Genomic DNA, 16,175 nt, shown 5'->3' with positions numbered 1-16,175 from the left:
CGATGTGTCCACCATTGTTCTTGATACACAACTGCTCGAAGGTCCACTGCGTGGTTTATCTTGTATGGATCCCGTTTCCCTAAACTTTGCAACACAGCTTTGTGTTATTGGCTCGCGGTCAGGATCCTGTTTGTTAAATGCAACAGCGACCTCCCTCTGTCTCCTATTTCCTATGAGTAGCATTATCTTGACTCATTCTCCCTTACTCAGATACATCTTGGGCCTGCAGAAACAAAACAATATGAATTAGTTATGTTTTCCCTATGATTCCAGACTTATGGGACACCCTGTATATATGACGAAGGCGCCATGTGCCACAGACAGATTTAGTCTTCCAGTATAAGGGGATGTTGCTGCTGCCGCCAATGTGAAAGCAATAATTCAGTCGTTTGTGGGGTAATTTTTAAAATTCGAAAATGTTGACCGTTACGTCGGCAAAAAATGGCCTAATTTTTGAAATGCATGAGGGGTTCTGTAACATCAACTGTGAAGCAGGCGGCGCTTAGTACGTTGTGCTTAATACACCTGAAGTTATAACTAGCATCGTCTGCCAGATTAAAACCACGAATCTCTGCAACAAGCGGCCATGTCTGGGTATTTTCATGTCTATTTCTCTGTTTTTTAAATATATATTAAGTACTGTAGTTCATAATGTCAATGTCAGAGACACTCAACTAGTACTACCTTATTAAAACACCTGGGTCTAATCCTTGGGTATGCTTGCATTTTATATCAAGGCTGTTTACACTGCACGTTAAGTATGTTCCGATTGGTGGTGGTTGTTTATGAGGGTAGACTGACAGCTGCCATTTTAATGTGGGCCACCCCTGAGTTTTGAGGCCATCAAGTGACTTGGCTCAGAGTCACGACTGACAACAACTAAGGTTGTGAAGCCATTGCATGCGTCAGCTCTGTCCGTCTGCAAATGTGTTGGGCACTGCTACTCTCGTGAAAATAATCCAATACCAACAAAAGCTTTTTTTTATGAACTTGCGTTGCTATTCGGAACCCATCCTAAAGAAAACCAAATTTATCAAATGGTAACCCTAAACTCGGAGACTCGAGACGTGCTATGAGGACCAACATCGGCAACACGGCCCTGCCGGCCGAGGTTGCACCTTGCTGGGCAGAGCCGCTATGAGAGAGCCGTGGTCTCGTCGTGGCCTATGGACGTACTGCTTTCTGCGCGCCTTTACAGGAGCGCGACTGTTGTCATTTAAAAGCAAAAACTTCAGAGGACAATCGCATTGTTAGAAAGCGTTTAAAGAACCTAACCATACGCGTAAATTTCCATTCCTTGTTTATTACGTTGTGGTTTTTTTTTCACCATGGGGAGCCAAATGATAACAATGGACTCAGTTTGCAAGAACACTGTCTAAGCTACGCTGGTCAGCCAATCTCTCCTTACCTGCAATGCTGTCGCCAGTCTCAACGTCTTACATTTGCATACCTGTCAACCCTCTTATCAGTGCCCTACTTTATTACAGACCAATTCAGACCTTATCGGTCATAAATATCAATGTTCATCTATACAAGGTCACCTCACAAGGGAGAAACAGACACGTTTGTTTTGCCCGTATTGAAACGGCTGAATGCCGTATGGACCTGAAAATTCAATTCCCCTGTACAAGAATACAGTTAAACCGTAGGGGTTGACAGGTATGCATTTATGACATACGTAACATTTAAAGTGACGGTGTTTGGTGTGTTCCTTTATTGGAAAATGTCTTGCTTATGTTTGATGGGCCAAATAAATAGATGCAGAAATAATCCCGAGTTTGCGTCTCTGTAATGTTCGAGAACGGGCATGGGTGGTGCTGCGACTGAAGCCGGTTTCACAGCTGAGTTGTGAAAACCAAACTGTCCTCGAAATCGCGCAACTTCATCGCCTGCAACTGGTTTGTCCATCTTCTTGGTTCTTTCGGTAAAGTCACGTAGAAGGGAAATAATAAAATAATAAAAATAAAAGATAATAAAATAATTGTCACGACGTTTCGGCCACAACGCAAGCAGCCGTCCTGCATTCCGACCGCAGGTATTGTGGTCAATGCAAACATGATTCCTTGTAATTAAGGTGTCAGTTTTGTTGTTGATATGTCATATTGTTGATGTTGATATATTGTTAGTGTGGTTGATTTGAACAATATTATTGCTTTTTTATGTGATTATTATTGTTGTAGTTGGTTGATAGTAGGCTTGCGAGTTAGGAAACGAACAGAATACAATCCATATCGCTTGCAATTCACTTAAGTTAGATCCTGCACAAATGCGTGGGCAGTGTTGGTATACTATTAATAATATCATGAGAATAGTTTTTTTTACCTTTTTAAATCATATCGTGAAAATGCACATTGTAACATTTCGTATTATGAACAACTATGTCGCAGCAAATCTAACCGTAACACTCGTGGTTTGGTTTCACGGAGTGGGATAATTTGCACCAAAGATCCCCCGTCTGATGGATGAGGAGGATGGACACACGTGATCCAACAGGAATCAAGAACAGCACGAGACTACAATTGTACATTACGTCTCTCTGGACTGGAGAGCACATCAAAACACTCCGCTTTCAAACACTCCGCTGCTCTGCTGTAAGTCAGCACAGAAGGGCAGTGACAACTTCCTTGGAGCTTCAATTATTGGAGTGGTGTGTCTGTATTTTCGACATAGTTGCTATGACAGTCGTATTTGCAGGAGTTGACGTGGGTCTTTTGGTGTCCCAAAGATGAGCAGGAAGTCCGATGGCCCTCTCGCTGTTAATCGGAGCAGTCTTGAAATCATCTCGCATAGCCCGATGACTCCTCCGTTTGACACATAGGCTTTCGCGACCAATATTATTCGTAATAAAGTTTTTCTTGGAGTAGATAGGGTAAATATGTCGCTATCCGACACAGCCAATTAGTAAGGTTTGTCACGTAAACAAAACGTGCCAACTCATTCCTACTTCATTTTACTAATTGGCTGTGTCTTGTGGTGACGGGTTAACGACACATTTATACTTACGCGATCTAACCCAAAACACCTTTATTACTGATGACCCCTGATGATGCTCTCAGCAGTCACCACCTCAGCCACAGCTTATTTAGCCTTTCATTGGCTTCTGCTCCGCATTGGGTGGCTGTGAAAAAAAGTAGACCACTGTAACTTACTGATAATTTACCACGACAAAAATCCTTCGGAAAAATCATCTTTATTTATCCTGGATAAATCCGATGAGCTATGAATATATTTTTAACAGATGTCCAGTAGGGGCAGGAAGGAACGTTAAAAAAATTAACAATATAAACAATTATTGGAGTGCAAAGTGTAGGAAAGATAAGCAGATAAGTAAAAATAAATACTTATAATATATAACGTATAAAAGTTCAAATTGCATAAGTACATCAATTCCCATGCTTGGGCAAGGCAGCAAAAACAGTCCCAGGCTACACCAAGACAGCACACAGTAAGGATGAAAATGTAATCTCTCCTCGGACTTTCACCATCTGACACTGTTTTAGCCCGATGTATGGGCGTCTTGATGAGATAGGATTTCTGTGCAGGGTTATGATGCGAATCTGCATTCAGATAGGCATCAGTGTGTGTTTCCTTTCAGTAAACACAGTTATTTTACGATTTAGGCAGCGTCCGAGCAAAATATCCAAGAATGGGAGTGTGTTATTCATCTCCATTTCCATAGTGAACTGGATGGTTGGGTATTACGAATGAGAGATGATTTATAAATTCACTAAGTGTATCTTTACCATGTGACCAGACAACTAAAGTGGCATTCACATATCTAAACCAAAAACATGGTTTTAGTGTACTTGAAGCAAGTGCTCTTGCTTCAAATATTTCCATATACAGATTCGCAATAGCAGGAGGCAAAGGAGAGCCCATTGCCGCTCCTTCCTTGTGTTTAAATAAATCACCACTCCATAAGAAATAAGTGTTATTTAGACAATGGTTAGCTAGTTTTGGAATATATTTTGGTTTTCATACATTAACCCGTTAGCTCTGTTAAAAAAAACCTCTTGTTTACATAATGGTTGAAAAAAATCATCAATCCCATTTTGCCACAATTGGCATCTCTCATGATGTAAATTGTGGAAGACACGTTCGGCGGCTAGTCGTGATGAATTCCAATCCACGTAAAGTATAACGAAAAACTGTTTTTTCTTCTTCTTCTTGGTTCTTTCGGTAAAGTCACGTAGAAGGGAAGTAATAAAATAATAAAAATAAAACATAATAAAATAATTCTCACGACGTTTCGGCCACAACGCAAGCAGCCGTCCTCAGGTGAAAACCAGGTCTGCCGGGGAGACAGCGTCTGAATGAAACAGCACACGAGCTTGGAGCATATATATAAGCTGGGTTGGAAGGGGGGGGAAAGGGCGCTTCGACAAAATAATTTGCATATCAAGAGGAATTTAGCATATTTATGGGAAATGCAGGAATGTGATTAGTACGAATTATGCACGTGCATTATGCAAGACTAGCAGCATCAAAGAGAGGGGATATGGGAAATGCAGGTATGTGAATAGCACTAATTATGCCCGTGCATATTGCAGGATTAGCAGCATCAAAGTGAAGGGATAGGGGTAGCATTAATAAAGGGAAGGAGTGTTAATAGTATGTAGCTGCAGTAACTAAAACCAACACGTAAACAACTAAAGTATAAACTACATAGTATCATCAGTATACTAACTATACTCTACAATAAGCTGAGTTACTAACAGTAAGTAATACATTACAATTCTACGTCGTAAAAATTATATAATATGCTTCCACCTAAACTTTATTCTCTTACATCACACGAGTCTACACCGTACTATATACTGCCATAGACAAACCCAACATTAAATTATATACTGTATTGCTATAAAACACGTATACATTGTAATATAACACTATGTATTATTCTACCCACCCTAATGTATATCACACTGCTATATATTCACTATACAATTACGATACTATATATTACTTTGAAAAACTGTTTACAGAGACACTGTTTTGAGATGTAACTTTTCCCTTGCACAATTGCACTGTACGTAGCCAACCGTGATGGAGGCTTGAAACTGTTGACCTGAGCTGCGGCTTAGATAACAGCTAGGTGAAATGTTTTGTTACGTATACAACGGTATGTGTGGGTTGGCCATTATTTAGCGTCTCCTCTGCAGCACATCAATGTATCCCAAGGTCAAACAAACAGCCTTGAGGATCAGAAAGACAGGAACGAGCGCAAACACCACGAAGGTGATGCCAACTAGCAGCAGAGGCAGCCTCATGAAGTGGAGTGATTCCCACACTACGGGAAACCCCACTATCACTAGGAAGAGGCCTGGGAGGGTCAAGAGGAGATGCACGGCCATTATCAGGAGGCCATCGATGTAGCCGGGAGAGATGTATTTGTTTTCCAAACGTTCCCGAACAAAATTACGCACAAACGCACGAGCAATTACTGTAATACTGGGAGATATCCAATCATAGTAAGTCTCGAACCAGTATCCACCATTCAACTGCCATGCCAGAAGCATCAATATCCAAGTCCCCACCCAGAACCACGAGGCTCCAAGTGAAACGACAGTGACTCCAAATATAACCGAGGCCCCTGCAGTCATGCTCCAAAAGGGACAGACAAGAGCAAGGAAGATCATCAGGCTGCCCAAGGCCACTACCATTTTGACAAGTGAGTGCTTAATTTCCACAATGGAGTGCGCGTACATAAAGAGGAGGAGTTTCAGTGCACGGCACGCGCCGGAGATGACTGTTCTCTTCACTGCGGTTGGGCCGTTGAATGTGGCTGCAAGAACGAGGAATGTGATGAGGAGTCCAATCCAGATGGTCCAAAGCGCCACCCACAGAGGCTGTGGTCATACATATAAATAATGTACAGAAATAATTGCCGTAAATATACAATGTTTCACTTCGCAAGATTCATATGAGCATGTTCACGAAGATGAAATAATCGATACTTAATATAACCGCAACGTGGATGTTTCTGTTGAAATGTATCGCGTAAAATCACTTACAGCCAGCCATGCAGTTAAAGTGAAGACCCAAGAGATGGTTTGTCCCATCCCCATCGTGGCACTCGTTAGGAGATATTTCACGATTTGAATGTTCGCCACACCTGTCAGCACATACACATCTGCGTGTCTGTATTGTTTCATATGGCACATTGTTTCAAAGACAAATAACTTTGATGTACGTGTTCCTGGTATTGTATTTCATTGTCCATGGCTTCTGTTGATCAATTCGAAAATATCGCAGCGCCCTCGGCATTCTGCATTGGCACACAGGTTGCCGAGCAAAGGGACACTAGTAACCAGAGCGGTAGCTAAGTGTGGTTACACACACACGCACACTCGCTTTGGCCTAAATCACGAACACATGTCAATACAAAATACACACACACAAACTGCTCAATCTAAAACTCTTATGCGTATACTGGACACATGATATAGGGTTAATCTGAGTAGGGCACAACGTTATTAAAGGGGCATGTGGCGAGATGTTGACTCCCTCGCCTAGTATGCAGGAGTCGTGGATTAGATTCCAACCCTGACGCCTGTATATTTGGAGATTGCATGTCTCTCTCTCTCTCCCCCCGTGGTCACGTGGTGCTCCGGTTTTCCTCTCCACATTTATAAACGTTCGTTTAGAATATTTGGCTGCTATAAATGTCCACATGATGAGCCGCTTCATTGAGCTATCATTCGTGGCCAGGTTGCATCTGAAAAACAGCTATGGAGCTCAGTAGGCCTTACCTGGTCAAATAAAAATAGTAAAACATATATATCTTCTTGGTTCTTTCGGTAAAGTCACGTAGAAGGGAAATAATAAAATAATAATAAAACATAATAAAATAATGTAATAATATATTATTAAAACATAATAAAATAAAAATACAACATATTAAAAATAATAATATATATTAATTTATAATTTTTTATTATTTTATAATTTCCCTTCTACGTGACTTTACCGAAAGAACCAAGAAGATGAATCCCTGCAGTCACGAAATCTTTAAATCGAAAAAAATATATAGTTTTAGTACAGATAGCAATGCTACCTTAGTCATTGACGGAGATAGCGCTGCCGCTACAGTTGCTCACAGAGAGCACTGCCGATTTAGCCACACTGTGAGAGGCAGGACGTCCACTCGTAAATCATCCTGTGAGAGACAGCACTACCGCAGTAGTCACTCACAGGGAGGTAGCATCGCCGCTCTGGTCACTCACGTGTAGCAAGGTGTGGGCTTTACCTGTGGAGTCGTTTGCACCTGAGGTGTGCTGTCGGCGGAGCTCTGGAGTACACTGTTCACCTGTATTGTGCTGTATAGGTGTTAAGCACGTGACGATTTGAGGAAGAAAAGCGGTTTCACATCCTTCATACAACCCTTGTCTGCTTTTTTTTTCTCCATCTTCGGCATTCAATGTCGTGGTCGCAAATTCTTTATCCGTAATAGAGGTGTTTTTTTGGGGGTTATATCGCGTAAATATATAAATGTGTCGTTAAACCCGCCACCACCCGACACAGCCAACTAGTAAGGGTTGTCACGTAAACAGAACGTGGCCAATTCGTCACTAGTACAGCACTAGTGTATAGTGTAGTGTATAGTAGTATAGTGTAGTGTATAGTGTCGTGTATAGTAGTGTATAGTAGTGTATAGTGTAGTGTATAGTGTAGTGTATAGTAGTGTATAGTGTAGTCTATAGTGTGGTGTATAGTGTAGTGTATAGTGTAGTGTATAGTATAGTGTATAGTGTAGTATATAGTAGTGTATAGTGTAGTCTATAGTGTAGTGTATAGTGTGGTGTATAGTGTAGTATACTAGTACATCACACCGGTGGTGTGTTGGAGAGCCAAGTCACAACATTTACAATCTGAGTACGACTTTTACGCCAGTAATTACAACTAGCTTCAACAGGTGACGGCCAGATTTGCAGAGAAGTCCACCTGTTTCGTTCCTTATATAGAGGTGTAAATGTGGTGACCACGCTTCTGCGCTCTTGCGCAAAGTGGGGGGCGGGGGGGGGGGTTACTGAGTCACCGTACATTATACATGTGCATTATGCGAGCCATCTGAACTTGCCCTTCCTGTCCATTGTGTGTGTTAAAATAGCCGTACCAATGGTAATCCCTATTGGAAGAATGGTGCCCTGTATGAGCACGCATTTAAACAATGTATTATTTGATGATTCACTTCCACGCAGCACTGAGTCGGTAGCCATCCGAACGGTTAAACTTATTTTTTTATTTAATCTTGATTTGAAGCTTTCGTGACTGCAGGAATCCATACTCTTTGGTTCTTTCGGTAAAGTCACATATATAACCTTGTTGTAACTGCTCTCTCGCTGGTTCAGCAGTTCCACTGCTGGATTATATTTTTGTCCGCCTGAGGACGACCGCTTGTGTTGCGATCAAAACGTCATGATTTATTTTATTTTATTTCATACCTACGTGACTTTACCGAAAGAACCAAAGAGTATTTGTTTTTCTTTCAATTTCGGTAGATTATCTAATTAGTCTTGGCCAGTAGTAGCTAGTTTTGTACGGAACTTCCAACATGATCGAAATCAATTGAGTGTCCTTGTTGGCACGCATGTTCTGCTACTGCTGATAGTTGTATTTGGGAGTGTTTAATATTTCTCTGATGTACTTTTAGTCTCGTGCTGATCATTCGTCCTGTTTGCCCAACGTTGAGATTCGTAAGGGCACAGGGTGACCAATAAGGTCTGAATTGGTCTATAATAAGGTAGGCACTGATAAGGGGCTGACAGGTATGTAGTAGTGTAGTGATTAGTAGTGTATAGTGTAGTGTATAGTGTAGTGTATAGTAGTGTATAGTAGCATACACATACTATTTGTTCCTTTCGGGGAAAAGCCACGTAGGTATAAAATAAATCACGACGTTTCGGGCGCAACACAAGCGACGGACGTGGCTTTACTGAAAGAACCAAAGAGTATGGATCCTTGCAGTCACGAAAGCTTCAAATCAAGATAGTACCATACACGTCAACCCATACGGTTTACCCCGTATTCTTGTACATGGAAATTTAGTTTTGAGGTCCATACGGCGTACAGCCGTTTCAATGCGGGCACAAAAATATATATTTTGGTTGTGTTTCTCCCTTGTGATGGGACTTTGTAGGACGAACGTTGAGATTGATAAGGGCACGGGGTCACCAATAAAGTTTTAATTGGTCTCTAATAGGTAGACACTGATAAGGGGTTGACACGTATGCGATACAATTATCAAAGCTATGCTAACTTCAGCACGCCGGTGCGTTGGAGAGCAATCCACAGCATTCAAGACGCGACAGATTTACTGATATGGATGCGTTCAGTGGAGGAGGGCTGTATGAGGTGCATTGTATTTACGCGATCTTAACCAAGAAACAATTATGAATCACAATACCATACGAAATCAATCACCTTACTCATACCTGTCAATACTCATTGGTTATTTCGGTAAAGTCACAAATAAAATTAAATCGTAATAAATCACGACGTTTCGAAAGCAACGCAAACGCTCGTCATCAGGTCAAAATGAGGCAAAACACATAGACAGGGAATAATAATAATAATAATGCAATTTATAACGCGCGCATATTTGCGGACGTAACGGCCGCAACTCAGAGGCGTGGAGCCAAGCTCAGAGTCGCCCGAAAGCATGATTGTAGAGGTGAGTTTTTAAGTCTCTCTTGAAGGAGGCGATTGAGGTGATGCTGCAAATGTGCAGAGGGATAGTGTTCCAGACTGTTGGGGCTGCCACCGAGAAGCGGCGCATAGACATGACCATCCTGGATCTTGGTATCAAGAGGAGGTCGTGAGTCGCGCTGCGCAGGCATCTGCCGTGTGCTGAGCTGCAGATGTGAAGGCATGGTGGCAGAGGCAGGCGATCTTGTATATGACCCTACTGCCGACATCATTTCTCCCTCTACCAGTCCATGGGGGGCTCCCATCGTGCTCGTGAAAAAGCACGATGGGTCCCTGAGGTTTTGCGTTGATTTTCGTCGCCTTAATAAGATCTCTGTGGCTGACGCATATCCGCTCTCCAGGATGGACAAATCTTTGGATGCTTTAGCAGGGGCACGGTATTTTTCCACATTGGACCTGCTATCGGGATTTTGGCAACTCCCCCTTGACGAGGTGTCGAAACCCAAGACTGCGTTTCGGACACCTGTGGGCCTATTTCAGTTCAATTGGCTGCCTATGGGACTCCATTAAGCTCCCGCATTGTTCCAGCGGCTAATGGAATTGGTTTTGTCCGGCCTTCAATGGGATACCTGTTTAATTTACCTGGATCACGTCATCGTCTTCAGTAGAACGTTAGAGGAGCACCTCCAACGTTTGAAGGCAGTGTTCCTCAGGATGAGGTCCGCTAATTTGAAATTTAAGCCGCAAAAGTGCCATTTACTCCGGGAATCGGTGCGGTACTTGGGGCACATCGTGGGCCGTTCGGGTATCTCCACTGATCCCGATAAGACACATTGTGTCAGTTCTTGGCCTACGTCCACTTTGGTCAGCGAGGTCCGTAGTTTTATCGGGTTTGCCGGCGATTCGTCGAACAATTTAACACCATAGTCAAACCCCTGCATGCTTTGACAGCAAAAGAGGTGAAATTTCACTGGGGGCCGGAGGAGGAGGCCGCTTTTCGCTCCCTTCGTGACGCCTTGGTGAGTGCTCCGCCCTTGTGTTATCCTGAGTTCACCGAGCCGTTTTTGCTTGAAACAGATGCCAGTAACACTGGTATTGGCGGAGTACTCTCACAGGTGATCGGGGGTGTCGAACCGTCGTCGCTTACGGTAGCAGGGTTTTGTCGCCGGCGGAAGAGAGGTACTGCGTAACCCATCGCGCGTAATTGGCTATTGTTTTTTTTATCCAACAGTATCGACCGTATCTCTACAGCCGACACTTCACAGTCCGTACGGACCACGCGGCGCTTCAATACGCGCTTCGTGTTGACCAGCCATCGGGGCAGTTGTCCCGATGGTTAGAGGTCCTTCAGGACTACCAATTCACAACCACTTACCGTAAGGGTGTTCGCCATACGAACGCAGATGCCCTGTCACGGTTGTCACCGGGCACGGAACGTGCATGTTTTTTGGGATCGGGACGTTGCAAACCCCAGACTGTCGTCCCTCCTGCGGCTCTGGCCGCCGCGGCTGATGCACCGCGACCCGAGAGTCCCTTCTCTCCCACGAGTGGGGATTCATTGCTTCAATTAACCCTCGTTGACTGGGGCCAGCTCCAAATGGGAGACGCGTCCCTGCTCGCGCTGCGTCGCAAGGCAAATGGTTCCGCAGAAGGCGTGGTTGGCGTCGATTCATGGATATTGAAACAGGGGCTCCTTATGAATTGGGACGGTAGGTCCCTTCGCCATAGACTCGTTGTGCCATCTGCCGTGCGGGGTAGGGTTGTTCTTGCCGCTCATGAACGGATGTTACATTTGGGGTTTCACAAAACCCTTGCCATGCTCCAGCATGATTACTATTGGCCGGGCATGGCAAGGGATGTGTCCATCATGCTCAAGGGGTGTGTGCAGTGCGCCCAACGGAAACAGCCTTCCAATGCGGCTAACCCACCGTTGCAATCCATTCAGGTCTCGCGCATCAATGAACTTGTTGCGCTTGATATTCTGGGGCCCTTTCCGTCGACACCTAGGGGTAACAAGTACCTGCTGGTTGGCGTGGAATATTTCACTCGATGGCCGATGGCCTGGCCACTTGCCATCCAGTCGGCAGCAGCCGTTACCGAGGCCTTTGTCCAGGGCTATGTCCTGGACACGGGAGTGGTTGCAGACCGTTCAGGGATATTTCTTTTCGAGCACCTTGCTACGGGAGGTGTGCGACCTCTCAGGCACTAAAAAGGTGCATACCTCCCCGTACCACCCGCAGACTGATTGAATGGTGGAGCGGCTCCACAGGACAATTACGTCCATGTTGTGCCATCAGGTGTGCGAGGCTCAGGTGGATTGGGACTTACAAATTCCAGGTGTCCTCGCCGCCTACAGAATGGCTCTCCACGCGGAGACGGGGTTTTCCCCCTTCTTTCTTATGTTTGGCCGGGACTTTGATCCGCCCATGGATGCCCAGTTGGGGATTCCGGAACCTCGTGCTAAATCCAAATTGGCTGATCACATAAAATGTAACATTTCAAAATTGGCCGAGGCACGGGAAGTGGCGGCACAGAATTCAGAATTCGAACGCTCGCCAGAAGGTGAACGAGCGGTTACGTGCACATCAGATACACACGCACGAGTGGAAGCCGTGCAATAAGGCCTTGGTTGCACTACCCGCAGGCGCCATTGGCAACGTCCCCAAAACTGCTGAGGCCATGGCGAGGACCGGTCGAGGTTGTACAGGTTGCACGCCCACAATGTGTTCGGATTAAGTGGGGGAAGCGTTGTTGATATGTTCACCCCTCTCGACTGAAACCTTTCACTGCACCACATACCTTTCCTACATGTCAAAATGGCCGAGCGTATGATGTGTCCGTCGACTCGGGGGATGGGGTGCCGCTGCCTGATCCTCACATGCCACTAACTGTTCCGCTTCCAGGTGCCCCGGAATTGACGGCCTCCGAACGTCAGCAGCCGGATCCCCAGGACACGTGCGGAACCGGGGGACCCGGTTCAGGCCTTCAAGGGCTATCAGCCATGCCCTGTCCCATACGACCGGATCCACCAGGTTGCCCGTGTCAGGGCGGCCACCTTCACTGTCCGGATGTCCCGCTTCTCCCCGCGTCGGGCGTGTCAGGTCGCGGGCACGGGTCACGTGGAGGGTGTAATGTCGTTTTTTTTCCTTTTTCATCAATGTTGTATGTATGTTCATGATGTTGAGTATGTTGGTGGGTTGGGTTATTTATTGGGGCGTTCGGTTCTTGTTGTCGTGTTATTGTTGTTGTTATGAGGCACACACACGGTTCTGGTTTTTGTTGTATTCTTTATTGGAAAATGTTGTTGTAGCCGGGCCGACTGCAGTGGGGGGGGGGGGGGGTGATGTAGAGGTGTTACATAACGGGGAGAAACGGGCAGTTACACTGGGGTGTCTACATCCACGTCCGCAAACGGTTACCACCCTGGGGGGCTGTGTGGGGGGGGGAGGCTGGGATCCCACACAGCCCCCGCCCCTCGAGGGCATGTTGGTATATAAGGCGTGGAGTGAGAGAGCTGGAGGTAGTTGTTGGGTACATATGAAGATGAAGAGCCAGTGAAGACTGAAGGCCAGCTAGCTAAACCTGAAACTACCCTGACTCGCTGTTCTTGTAAGAGCCGAGCAGGGCAAGCCAGTGGCGACCTCATAGCAGTGAGGTCTGATGTCCTTATAAGGGCCAGACTCGTGTGGCTGAGGGTCGAAACCTGCGCCGAAGCTGGGCCAGGTTAGCGAGCCTATTTTTGGGGAAGGTCTGGGATCGAGGGAAGTAAGGAGTTAACGGGGAGCGTTAGCTGGGGAACACTTCCTCTAATAGACCGGGTGAAGAGGCCAATACCTCTTCGAGTGTTAGAGTCGTTACTCTGCTGTACTGAATTTAATTGTAATACATACGTGTTGCCTCCAACTTCTCCTGCGTCACATATGCCCGTTACACTTACATCACACTTGCATAACTCGATACACTTCATTGTATTATCCAGATTGATACGACCCTAATTATCATAACTGCATACATTAGCATAATCACATACATTTGCATACCTTAACAAAATGACACCTCCCTAATTAGCATGCATTGTGCACAATTACACATTTTTCCATTTTAATTTACATTATTTTTCATAATTTTTCAAGAACCTACATAGTTATCAACTGTCCTTAGCGCAGATAATGGAGCGTTTGGCTCTAGAAAGATTAATCGTAGTGGTGCACTTGTGATCATATCATATCCTACACATTTGAACCACCTTAAGGTGCTATATGGTATGAGGCGAGTACGCACGAAACTAGAAGAGTGGATGGGAATGTAAAATGTGGTTGTGGCAAAGGTGTGGAATAATATGGAAATTAAATTAGTATATTGATGGGTGGCCGTGGAGTGAGACCGGGAAGACTGAAGTGGTGAGGATAAGGTTCAGCTATGAGAACACGCGGATGTCGGACAGCGTTTGGGGTTTGTTATAACGCCCCCTACCTATATGCACCATTTCATTTATTTCCAGTATTCCTTAGATCAATCTGGTCCAATTAACCTTCCCAGTCCTAATGGTGCCTTTTATTCTTTAGGGAGACACGCGGGGGGGAGAGAGCTCCATTTTAAAGACCGCAAGGGAACACGTCAGCTTCAAGTAGTGGAACTGCTTGCATTAAGATCAACCCAAAGTGGACCTTTCAAGGAAATGTTTATTTTAGTTTTTTTAACCAGGAGACAAGCATGCAAGGCGACCAGGTGGAGCCGTTGTGCAACAAGCACCATTCAAGCCAAAAATAATCGTTCGAATCCTTGCTTTATTCCATGCCGTGCGTACATGTTAAACATCTGCATCACTGCTTAGCCAGCATCCTCTTCGAAGCAAAGCCCAAGCCCACGAGGATGATGGAAGCAACCGCTGCAATGGCCACCCCACACCAGGGTAGTTCAGGATCTCTGCTGTAAAGGAGGCAATAGATGGGGCAGCATGTAAGGCGAGGTCATAGAAATACATTTTGCAATTAGGACACATCAGGATGCGTTTAAAACTGCGAAATCATTGAAGTGTAAGACGAATTCTAGCTTGCTGGATTAACACTTCTGTTAGAGGGCCTAGAGTTTTTAAATCGAGACCTGGCCTAAAGTATAAATCATTATCATGTTGCTTTGAAAACCAGCACCACGCAAAATGAAAAGATAAACACACAGCAGGACAGGGCGGCATCCTCGCTGTAGACAAAGGGTCCTCTGGTGAAGATGTAGACCAGGGTATCCACGGTCTCCAAGCTGCTCCTCCTTTTCTTGGCCAGACATCCTTGATGGCAGCGAGAGGCAGTCAAAGAAGCCTTGCAAGCTATCAATGCAGCATGGATGTACACCTGCAGAAGAGTGAAAGGGAGGTTTTTAAAAAAAAGCATGTGCAATTTAAGGGGATGTGAACACCCCAGGAGACACCCAAACGAATCATTAGCAATCAATGTTTTACCATTGGGTAAGTCCAAGTTGATAAAATGAGGAAAACCCATTGCAGAACAGAAGTTCTAAATTAGACAAATGAGGCCAAGTTGTAAACTTTCCCCAGGCCATTCTTGATGCAAGGCAAAGCATAGACAAGGCTCGACCCTACCACTCGAAGTTCATGATCGCTTTTACCATGGTGGGACATGGAGCTCACATAATTTGTATCTTGAGAAGTGAATGCGAAGGCTGGGAAGGTGAAGCGGCGGTGACGGTGACGTTCAGTGCTGTCACGCAGATGCCTACAGAAAGAGAAAGGCCACAGATTAGGCAAGAAATAGAGGCTCAAGTACACTTCAGCCAGTGTCAAGCACGAGAATAGAAAAACTACACACCCTTCTTTCACGAGATAGCATTTTCGCGGATCAAGATGGTTATTGGTGGGAGTTGCATAGAGGTCGACGGTGAACAGGGAAAGGTCGAGGCCGGTCTTGAGGGACAACTGAAGATAGAGGGTTTGACGTAGCTGCACCGCGAGGGGGTAGTCGGTGGGCAGGTATGGCGTCAGGAACATAAAGCTTGTAGAAATCCATCTTCAGTTCCAGTTGAGCATAGACGGTCTGGTTGAGCACAACCTTTGCGCTGTTGGGTTGAGTGCTGAAGACGACAAGAGCTCCATCCTCGGAATCTTGCAGCTATTATAAAAATGAAGGGGATAATGCAAAGAAAAGCGCATCAGTGTCTCGGTCTGAACAAATTAAATCCTATCATTACAATCGCAGAGTTTAGTTCAAACTACGGTGCATCAAAACTCTACTCAACAAAATGGGTCACGTGAACAGGTACCAACAATCATGGGTTTCAGTTCGGCAGTAAGTTGTGAAACGAATGACAAATTTAGCTTTTGGACAAGACCTTTCATTTGAAGGCATGCCAATCGGGACAATATCCAGGAAGTTACTGGAAGGGTCGTTACGACAGGCTTCGTCAAACCATTACATAGAATAGCAAGAATGGTTTAAGAGACAGCGATAATCTGTCTGTCAAGCATGGGTCTTGGTCACATACATTGCATTGACCAAGATGTACACGAAGTCGTA

The sequence above is a fragment of the Lampetra fluviatilis genome, chromosome 63, assembly GCF_964198595.1.
Source record: "Lampetra fluviatilis chromosome 63, kcLamFluv1.1, whole genome shotgun sequence".
In the NCBI taxonomy this organism is placed as follows: domain Eukaryota; kingdom Metazoa; phylum Chordata; class Hyperoartia; order Petromyzontiformes; family Petromyzontidae; genus Lampetra; species Lampetra fluviatilis.
Note: the sequence above shows the minus strand (reverse complement) of the source record.